The sequence below is a fragment of the Chiloscyllium plagiosum genome, chromosome 5, assembly GCF_004010195.1.
Source record: "Chiloscyllium plagiosum isolate BGI_BamShark_2017 chromosome 5, ASM401019v2, whole genome shotgun sequence".
In the NCBI taxonomy this organism is placed as follows: Eukaryota; Metazoa; Chordata; class Chondrichthyes; order Orectolobiformes; family Hemiscylliidae; genus Chiloscyllium; species Chiloscyllium plagiosum.
The window spans coordinates 18,414,857-18,426,485 of NC_057714.1; positions in this window are offsets into that span (position 1 = coordinate 18,414,857).

The following is an 11,629-nucleotide window of genomic DNA, read 5'->3' on the forward strand; positions in this document are numbered from 1 at the left end:
ATGGATTCTATTTTTATTCATAACTGGATCCTGATTGTTGGACATTAATGCATGCTGGTATACTTGTATATTATATGTCTGAGGGCCAAAGTTCCTCCAGAATTCCTTGCTATTCACCCTAGGACCATACTTTAGATTAAATTCCCTACAGTGTGGAAACAGGCCCTTCAGCCCACACCAACCCTCTGAAGAATAACCCACCCAGACCCATTTCCATCTGACTAATGTACCTAACACTATTTAGCATGGCGAATTTACCTGGCCTGCACATCTTTGGGAGGAAACCAGAGCACCCAGAGGAGACCCACGCAGACATGGGGAGAATGTGCAAACTCCACACACACAGTCATCCGAGGCTGGAATCGAACCTGGGACCCTGGCGCTGTGAGGCAGCAGTGCTAACCACTGAGCCACCATGCCGCCCCGAGTCACTAAAGGGAGACACTACAGGGTGTCTTGGTGATATAGAGACATTTCCTTCAGGAGAGACTTACACACTCAGCTCGCCATTCACATTAATATAGTATAGGGTGGGTCATGCAGCTAAAAATGACAGATAAGCATATTTCATATGTTTTGACAGGGTTTTCAATGATAATGTAAGGGCTGTACCTTTTCTTCCTAACATTATGCTGCCTGGTAAAGCTCTCACCCAGATTTGGGAAGCAAGGTGACTACAGCTTGACTACCCAGGAGCCCGAGTTACTAACCATCCTATAAAAATATCTGAATATTGGTACAAATGCATGATTCTTGTTAGAAGTATTATGGGTAGCACATGAATTGCTGGTAGATGAGATAGCTAAACAGCACCTGAAGCGGGCACAGCATAGAATGAAGCAGGTGACAGATTAAAAACTCTAAAATTTGGATGTTTTCCCATGGGGATGACATTGTTACCAGTGGTAGGAGATCCCCTCAAAGGCAGGTTTAACAGTCTCTGTCAAATTAAGAAAAAGTTGAGTGAAGTCTGGTAAAGATGCCAGATAGGAGAAAAATGTATCAGGTATGTCATGTAAATATGTTAGAACCTTACTATAATAGAGACAAGGAACTGGAGAAGCAGGTGTTAGTTGCTACCCCTAGAGTGAGGAATCAAACCCAGATGTTGTGGATTTTAATGTGTCTCAAAATACGCTAAATAATGACTTATTCCTTGAGGAGTGGGATAGGTTAGTGAACTATCTGTCTCAGGAGCAAAGAACCAAGTTGAAAGGTTTGTTGCAGCAGTGTGAAGATATATGCAGCAATAAGATGGGGAGGACTAATGCTATTGTGCATGAGGTGGAAGTAGGGAATGATATTCCGATAAAATAACACCCTTACAGACATAATCCTCTCAAAGCCACTCAGGTCCAGAAAGAAGTAGATGTAATGCTCAACGAATATATCATCGAATCAAGTCAGAGTGAGTGGGGTTTGCCAATCAGATTAGTTCTCAAACTTGAAACGACTCAACAATGTTGTGTGGACTACCGGAAAGTCAATATCATAACTAAATTGGACTTCTATCATACCAAGAGAAGATTTACCAGGATGTTGCCTGGAATGGAGAGGAAGTCGTACGAGGATCGGTTGAGAGTTCTCGGCCTTTTCTCGTTGGAACGGCGAAGGATGAGGGGTGACTTGATAGAGGTTTATAAGATGATCAGAGGAATAGATAGAGTAGACAGTCAGAAACTTTTTCCCCGGTACAACAGAGTGTTACAAGGGGACATAAATTTAAAGTGAAGGGTGGAAGGTCTCGGGGAGATGTCAGGGGTGGGTTCTTTACCCAGAGAGTGGTGGGGGCATGGAATGCGCTGCCCGTGGGAGTGGTAGAGTCGGAATCATTGGCGACCTTTAAGCGGCATTTGGATAGGTACATGGATGGGTACTTAATCTAGGTTAGAAGTTCGGCACAACATCGTGGGTCGAAGGGCCTGTTCTGTGCTGTATTGTTCTATGTTCTATGTTCAAGGTTGGAGGACTGTATGAAGTTGGACAAAGCCACTTACATCACAAAGTTGAACTTACTGCATGGTTATTGGCAAGTACTTTTATCAGAGAAAATGAAAGAAGTTTCTGCGTTGGTAACACCAAATGGGCAATATCAATTCAAAGTGATGCCCTCTCGAATGAAGAACAAGCACATTCCAGACACTCATGAAAAGAGTTGTGGCCAGATTAACAAATTGTGCAGTTTATCTGGATGATAATAGTGATCTTTAACAAGTCATGGAAAGATCACATGGTACAATTGGCAGAGCTCTTTGAACGATAATGAAAAGCAAAACTGATAATAAACATAAAGAAAACAGAATTCGCGAAGACAGAGGTGATGTTCTTGGGGAATAACATCGGACATGGAAGGTTGACCCCAAGGAATGTGAAGACGAAAGCCACCGAAGAATTTCCATGACCATCCTCGAAGAAAGAGATGCTTTGATTTTTGGGACTGAGCGGATTCTACTGGAAGTTTGTTCCAAACCTCAACAGCACAGTGGCACCGCTGACGGATTTACTAAAGACCGCAAAATTTCTGTTGACAGAACAATGCCAGGAGGTATTTGAGAACTTAAAAGCCAGATTAACCACCACACCAGTTTTAGCTACACCGAATTTTTAAAAACCCTTCAAAGTTGCAATTGATGCGAGCAATATAGGGGTTGGAGATGTATCGTTGCAGGATGATGAAGATGGAATTGAACGGCCAATTGGCCACTTTTCGAAAAAACTCAATATCCACTAGAGAAAATATTCCACCATCAAAAAAGAATGAGATTGGTACTGGCCTTACAACATTTCAATGTTTATGTAATGACCAATGTGTCGAAGACAGTTGTGTACACGGACGGCAATCCTCTCACTTTTTTGGAAAGATTGAAAGGCAAAAATATGAGACTATTTTTTTGTAGTCTTATGTTACAGACCCCTAATTTATGAATTTTACATGTTGCGGGTCGTAACAATGTGATAGCAGAGGCGTTATCGCGGATTTGAAATAAAAGGTCTGGACGTATCGATTTCAATGATACATATGTGTGCAGAATTAAAATGAAAGGTATAACTTAGATTAATGATCTATGCATTTCATAGAAATGGTATTAAGAACTAGAGAAAAAAAAATGACACCATCTTTTCATTATGATGGTTCTTTTTTTCCTTAGGCAGGGAGGTGTCACTTACGAAAGCTTGTATGGTCACTTTAAGACAGAAAGTGCTTTTCTGAATTTAACGTACAACGATAGCTGCCAGCTAAAGGTCAGGATGTTCCAAATGTAACAATTGGCTGTTAAATGAATACTTGAGTTTTAGTTGCTGTCACTCTGCTTTCAGTCATTTCAGTCTTTATGCTGGGATGTGACCCTTCACTGACATTGGATGTCCACAGCTCACATTGCCACTTTCAGCCATCTTAGTGTACGTGGAGCTCCCCATCTTCGTCAGACCTTGTACGGGTGGCCTGCTTCCCCACACAAGAGGTTGCAGCTCTTGGACTCCTTGCAGTCCTTAGTCAGGTGGCCCCCCTGTTTGCAATTCCTGCAGAGGGTTACTTTGCAGTCTGTTGCCATGTGCCCTGCTCCTCCTCCCCCCCACACACACAGGGTCAGCACACTCAAGGCTGCTCCGCATATGTCAAGTAGTCTCAGTTCCCTCTGTAGAGCGGGTGGAGGATGTTCCCACTGACAGTCACCATCAGGGTCACTTTGACCTGCCCCTTGCTGCTCCTGATTCTGAAGGGATCCACAACATCAGTGCTGTCTCCTTCAAGCTGCACATACCTTCCCAGGAAGGTCAGGACATCTGCTGGTATGTGGAGTTTGTACGTATGGATTGTCACAACATGGCTCCTTGGTACAGGGAGAAATGAACAATGGTGCAACAGAAACGACAGGGAGAGGACCCTCACCTCCTTTGTCTTTGAATACCCTCAGGAGATGCTCACATCGCTTCACGCCCCTGAGGTCACATCAAAGTAGCCCCTGCTGGAAAAATCCTGCAGACAGAAAATATTTGGTGCTTGGGACCCACAGGCAGTGAATCCTCGTCACAAAAAAAAAATTCCATCTTCCATCTTCTTTACAGTCATCCTGACTGTGTTCCTGACTCCCTGGCCTGGGGCACGAGTGCTTGCTGAGGCCATAGTTCTAGGTTGGTTTTTCCCTGATTTGGCTTTAGGCAAAAGCAAGCATTAAAGATCCACCAACAGCAAATCAGCTCAATCAACGGCCTCCCGATGTCTAGTCACAATCTTGATCCAATGATGATATCAGTAGCCCTGATGGCTCACAACTCAACCCTTGATCTTAGTCAAAAGGCCAAGTCGTCCACTCCCAGAATGCAAACGAGCAAAGTCCCATCATCCCCAGGTTGGATCTGATTGGTCTGTTCTCCTTGGAAGGCCTCAGACGATTCCAGAGATTCCAAGACCTTGTGCACTGTTTCTCTCTGGGAGTTATACTAGAGTGCTTGAGTGAATGCTGGGTTTTATCCCTGATCTCTTATCAGCTTCAGTCCAATCAGAAATGTCCACATCGTGTCGCAAAGTGCCAATTCTCCAAATCAGGTACCAGACCTGCTTCCCTTCTCTTAGATTAGTCCAAGTTGCCGATTGGCATGTCCATTCAGTCAGCTTGAGCAACTCACAGTCTGTCAGGCAGCATCCAGGGAACAGGAGAATCGACGTTTCGGGCATAAGCCCTCCAGCAACACATTTTCAGCTCTGATCTCCAGCATCTGCAGACCTCACTTTCTCCTCAACTCACAGTCTCTCTATTTGAGCTTTAACTCTTTGCAGCCCTGGCCAACAGAGGTGTTGCATTTTGGTAAAGCAAACCAGGGCAGTTCTTAAACAGTTAATAATAGGGCCCTGGGGAATGTTGTTGAACCAACTGCGCAGGTGCATAGTTCCTTGAAAGTGGAGTTGCAGGGAGATAGGGTGGAGAAGAAGGCATTTGGCACACTTGCCTTCATTGATCAGAGTTGAGTATTGGAGTTGGGACGTCACACTGTAGCTGTACAGAACTTTAGTGAGGCCACCTTTTGAATACTGTGTACAACTTTGGTCACTCTTCTATATGAAGCACATTTGTGTACCCTTTCAAGTTTCACAAAGATTTACAAGGATGTTGCTAGGACTGGAGACTTTGAGTTACAGGGAGAGGCTGAATAGGTTGGGATTTTTTCCCTGAAGCATCAGAGGCTGAGGGATGCCCTTATACAGCCTTATAAAATCATGAGTGGCGTGGATAGGGTGAATAGCCAAGGTTTTTTCCCTAGTGTGGGGGAGTCCCCTACAGGGCACAGGTTTAAGGTGAGAAGATAAAGATTTTAAAATGTCCTGAGGGGCAACTTTTTCATGCAGGGGGTGGTGCGTGTATGGAACAAGCTGCCAGAGGAAGTGATGGAGGCAGGTACAATTGCAACATTTAAAAGACTTCTGGACAGGTATGCAAATAGGAAGAGTTTAGAGAGATATGGACCAAATGCTAGCAAATGGGATTAGGTTAGATTGGAATGTCTGGTCAGTGTGGACGGGTTGGACCAAAGGGTCTATTTCCATGTTGTATGACTCTATGAGTCTAACTCCATCTCCCTATGTTATAATATTTATTGTCTTGCGTGTTGGTGCTTATGTGTCAAAAGGATTTGAGATTGGTTTTACATTTATACTCTGCTTGATCAAGTTTACAATAAAACTAACTCCTTCATTTTATTAACTCAAGAGAAGTGCCTGGTTCATTTCCTCATATAGCTTTGCACATGTCAAGCGAATATTGAATTGAAAAATCACACCTTCTAAAAAATTCAAACTTTGTTAGAACCATCCTTGGGGTAAAAGAGTGGAATTACTTACCTCTGAAAACATGGTTGCAACACAATATATTGACATGCCATGAATACTCATTGCATTAAAATATTTTGAAATTATGTCCAACCCTGAGCATTAAGTCAGTAGTGCAGAGGAACCTTGTACCACCTGGTTCATGTTTGTTTAAAAGTGATGTCCAGTGACAGCTTTGTGCATTATGCTTGAAGTCCACAGTTTTCCTCATTGGGACCAAACAGAGGAAAGGAGGAGAATGGTATGATGCATAGGTGTTTGGGTCCAGCAAGCCATGAGTCAAAGCTCAGAGGTGGGGGTGGTTTGCAGCAGGGTTAGGACCATGGCAGAATGCAAGCAGATAGAGATTGTGGTCAGGGACTTGGAAGAATGAAGTTCTGCAAAACGGGCATGGACTTTCGGCCTCGGAACTTCGGGTGACCGTCCTCCAAGGTGGACTTTGGGATATGCAATAACGCAAAGTGGCCGATCAGAGGCTGATAGCTAAGTTTGATACTCAGGGGGATGGCCTCAACTGGGACCTTGGGTTCATGTCACACCACAGGTGACCCTACTACACTATATACTTTTACAAACACACACACTCACGCAGACCCTCTCTCGTACACATGCGCTCTCTCATACGCACAAACATACACATCCCACACTCACAACCCACGCACACATCCTCTCAGGCTTATACTCCACGACACCCGGACACGCACTTTATCAAGCTTTCACACACGCAAACACACACTCTCTCATGTGCACTCACACTCACACGCACATACTCACATGCGCACACTCACTCTCTCTCTCACACATACACACGTACACACACATAAATGTTTATGGGATGAATTTATATTTGCAAATTATATTTACACTTACATTCTATTTTGCTCAAAAAAAAAGCATAATCTGCAGGCAGTCAATCCATGTAATATTTTGGACATTCCACTTTGGAAATAGACTACAGACAGATTCTAATCTCACACCTTTAATACATTATCTGAGCTGAGATTTCACCTTTTGTTATAAAATCTTAAGTTATCTCGAGAAGGTGACTTAAAAGAAGTTCTGGGGTTTACATATTAATGAACTGAAACCTGCAAAACATTCTAAAAGATAAAAGACTGAACAATAATCCAGGTTTGTTCAATATATCGTTACAATTGCATGACACTATAAATTTACCTAACTCTGAGTATGTGTCAATATAGTACTGTATTCAAAAGAATGACTCCCCAATCATTGAGTCTCCACAAAAGATTATATTATTAATCTGCAACTTCAGACATCCAGATCCACCACAACTCATCACCACAGCAGGTCCCAGCAACTGCCTTCCTCCATTGCAGCCACAGAATAGAAAATATGAACTTTGATACAAAAGAGAAATAAAGAAATTAAGAAACAAAACAAAAAAAAGAAAGCAGCTGATCAGGTGAGTGGGAGCATGAGCATATAGGCAGAGAGCCCAAATATTTATTTTCTAACCTGCCAATGTAACTGCCCCACCACCAAAATGGACGCCATGGGTCTTGCAGCAGACACGGGGGAATTCATCAAATGAACGAGACTCCGGGAATTCTTTCAAGATGCCAGCAGTGATCCCAATGAGCTCACCGAGGAATCGGAAAAGTCATCACAGGGATCCGTAGAGGGGCAACCAAAGAAGGAGTCAACTTGGACCACACTGGAGGGCCGTTACCCTGGACTTGACATGTATATTCAAACCATCAGGAAATATACAAATGACTGATTCATCAGCCACACCCACAAGGTAGACCAAAACATCACCCAATCACAATGCAACGCCATCCATACTCTCAAAACCAGCAGATAAAGGAGGAGCCATCGTCATTCAGAATAGAACAGGTTACTGTAAGGAAGTCATAGAGATGTACAGCACAGAAACAGACCCTTTGGTCCAACTTGTCTACACCGACCAGATATCCCAACCCAATCTCGTCCCACCTGCCAATATTTAGGAAAACAACGTGATGTTGGAGATTTCGCAAACTCTTCTGTCACATTGTGTTGGTTAATTCCTCCTCGGGACACACACACACACACACACATACACCTACAGACACAGACACACACAGGCACAGGCACATACACACACCTGTACACAGACACATACATGCATTGACATACTCAGACACATACACACAGACACATACAGACATAGACACACACACACGCAGACACGCAGACATACACAGCGTACCGACAACTGAACAACCAGGAATACTAGAGGCAACTACCGGCTGATCCGACCAAAGAACACACCCGTGAATTAAACACATTGATCAGGACTTTGGATCCAGTCCTGCAAAGTTCCCTACACATGCTGCAACTGACAGGGTAGCCTTCATTGTCCAGTACTTCCCAGGAGCTGAAAAACTACGTCATGTTCTTCGTGGCCTGCAATACATTATCGATGAGGATGAGCACCTCGCCAAGACCTTCCCCACGCCTCCATTTCTCGTCATTAAACAACCACCAAACCTCAAACAGATCATTTTTCGCAGCAAACTGCCCGGCTTTCCGGACAACTCCATACAACCTTGTAATGCCAGGCACTACAAGACATTACATGTGAGGACACCTCCCACCATGTACGTGGCAGGTACTCATGTGATTCGGCCAATGTTGTTTAACTCATACGCTGCAAGCAAGATGCCCTAAGGCATGGTACATTGGTCAGACAAAGCAAAGGCTACAGCAATGGATGAATGGACACCACACAACAATCAACCGACAGGAGTGTTCCCTCCCAGTTGGAGAACACTTCAGCAGTCCGGGATATTCAAGCTTGGACCTTCGGGTGACCATCCTCCAAGGCGGACTTTGGGACAGGCAACAACACAAAGTGGCCAAGCAGGGGCTGATAGCCAAGTTCGGTGTACACACATACACACAAAGACCCTCTCTCATACACAAGGTCTCACACCCACACTCACCCTTTCACAGATTTAACCCCGTTACACTCACACTTACACACATACAAATACACACACTCTCTCAAAGACACTCATACACCCCCGCACACACACACCCACATACACACATTACTGTCTCGAACAAATAGCTCTACCAACCATCCAATCCAAACTTTGGGTCCACTACCTTTATCATCACTAAATGAAACAAATTAGAGGAAACCTTCAAGACCATCAATAATACCCTTACTGGCATAAAGTTCACTAAAGAGGAGGAAAACAACAACATACTACTATTCCTAGATGTCACATTGGAGCAAACAGGCAATGTGGAACTTCACACCAGCATCTACAGGAAAACAACACATATGGACCAAATATTGAACTACAGAAGCAATCACCCCAACATCCACAAACGAAGCTGCATCTGAACATTATTCCAATGAACCACCACACACTGCAGCACAGAGGAGCTACGCAGAGCAGAGGAAAATTGCCTATACAGTGTATTCAAAAAGAACGGGTACCCAATGAACACAGTCCACAGATTTCTCAGCAACAAACCCAAACGAGCAGACAAAACAAGTCCAGAAACCTTAGCCACTCTCCCCTACATCAAAGACATCTCGGAAATGACTGCCAGACTACTCAGTAATCCTTGGCATCATGGTAGCCCACAAATCCACCAACACACTAAACAGCAGCTGATGAACTTGAAAGACCCTATACAGACCACAAGCAAAACTAACATCATTTACAAAGTACTGCGCAAGGACTGTAACAAATACTATATTGGACAAACAGGCAGAAAACTAGCCACCAGGATACACTGAACATCAAATAGCCACAAAATGACATGAGCCTCTTTCACTAGTATCCTTACATATGCATGAGGAAGGACACCACTTCGACTGGGACAACACATCCATCCTAGGACAAGCCAAACAGAGACATGCACGAGAATTCCTAGAAGCATGGCATTCCAACCGGCGCTCTATCAACAAACACATTGACCTAGACCTGATTTACCACCCCCTGAGAAAAAGAACCAGACATGACATCACCATAGGAAATGACATCACCACATGAAATGACATCACCAACTCAAAGAAACCCAAAGCTATAAATAGAAAGCAAGAATCATCAGCTTCGTCTGGGGGCTCACTGAAGATGTTACCCAGTAGGGTGACGACACATCTGAAAACGAACCTTCCAGCTCAGCGAGCAAACCTACATCCAGAAATCAACCTGAGCTACAAGTCTTCTCAAAACTCGCTAACTTCTTTCAATCTATTCTATTCTACTTACTGCATACAACATAGTCTCTTCTACATTGGGGAGATCAAACAGACGGGATGACTACTTTGTGGAACACCTCTATTGTTTGTAAGAATAACCCTGACCTTCTATTGCTTGCCATTTTAATACACGAGCTTGCTCTCATACTGACACATCTGTCCTAGGCCTGCTTCAATGCTCCAGTAAAGTCCAACACAAGCCATGGGAAAACACCTAATTTTTTTGCTTGGACACTTCTGAACCTTCTGGGTTCAACATTGAGTCCAACAATTTCAGAGCCTGAACACTGTCTTCTATTTTGATTACATCCCCTTCCTCTCATCCCCCCATCTCCTGGTGTCTTATTTACAAGGGCTTGATCTCAGCAAAGGTCACTTATTTCTTCCTATTGACACCTACCATCTGTATCTATTTTGCATTTACCTGTATATCTATCCTCTATTATCATTAACACTCCACACCCTGTGACTTATTCTCTGAATACCCTCACTATCTATTCCTTCCCTTTTTGTCAAAAGCATTTTTGAAAAAAAAAATCATTTTACAGCCCCTTCTGCTTCAAAGAAAAGTCATATCAAACTCAAAATACTAACTTTGTTTCTCTCTCCACATAGGGCTTTGGATGTTGAGGAGGGAAGAGATAAAAGGCCCAAGTGTAAACCTTCTGTACACACTCGACAATCAATTCTGTAATTGCATGGTCAGATGATTAGTATGGAATTTAATTGTATTAAAATCACTTTTCTTCCCCAGAAGATCTTATCCTACACAATTATCAAATTAATCCTGGTCCTTTACAACGTTGGTTCTGAGATAAATCTGTTGGCTGGATGGTTGGTTTGTGACACAGTTGGCAGGGGCTCAGTTTCTACTCCAGCTGAGGTTACCATGAAGGACTTCTCAATTTCTCCTCTCACCGGAAGTGTGGCCACCATCAGGATAAACCATCATCAGACATCTCTCTCTAATGACAGAGCAGTCTTATGGTTAGGTAGGAGCATGGCAACTTTATCTTTATGCCATATAAAGATAACTTCATGCCTAATTGGCTTTAAATGTATTTTTGTAAAAACATCATCTTCTATTCAACCTTTACCAATTTGATTTGTCCCAGCTGTATGAAAATTAAAGTACCCCACAATTTTTACATTATGTTGTTTACAATTTCAATTATTTATTGCCAACATTCTGTCCACATATAACTTTTAGGAGCATGTTAATTAACTATCCCAATGTCTTCTTACATTGTCAATTCATAATCTCCATCTGTCCTTTGCGGCACTGCTGCCTCACAGTACCAGGGACCCAGGTTCGATTCCAGCCTTGAGTGATTCTCTGAGTGGAGTTTGTACATTCTCCCTGTGTCTGCATGGGTTTCCTCCCACAGTCCAAGGGTGTGCAAATCAGGTAAATTGCCCATGGCGTCAGAAGGAAATGGGTCTGGGTGGGTTACTCTTCGGAGGATCGGTGTAGACTTGTTGGGCCAAAGGGCCTGTTTCCACAGTGTAGGGAATCTAAACTAATCATAAAGCAGCTAGCCTGAAAGGGATAAACTGGAAGCTTTAGAGTAGTT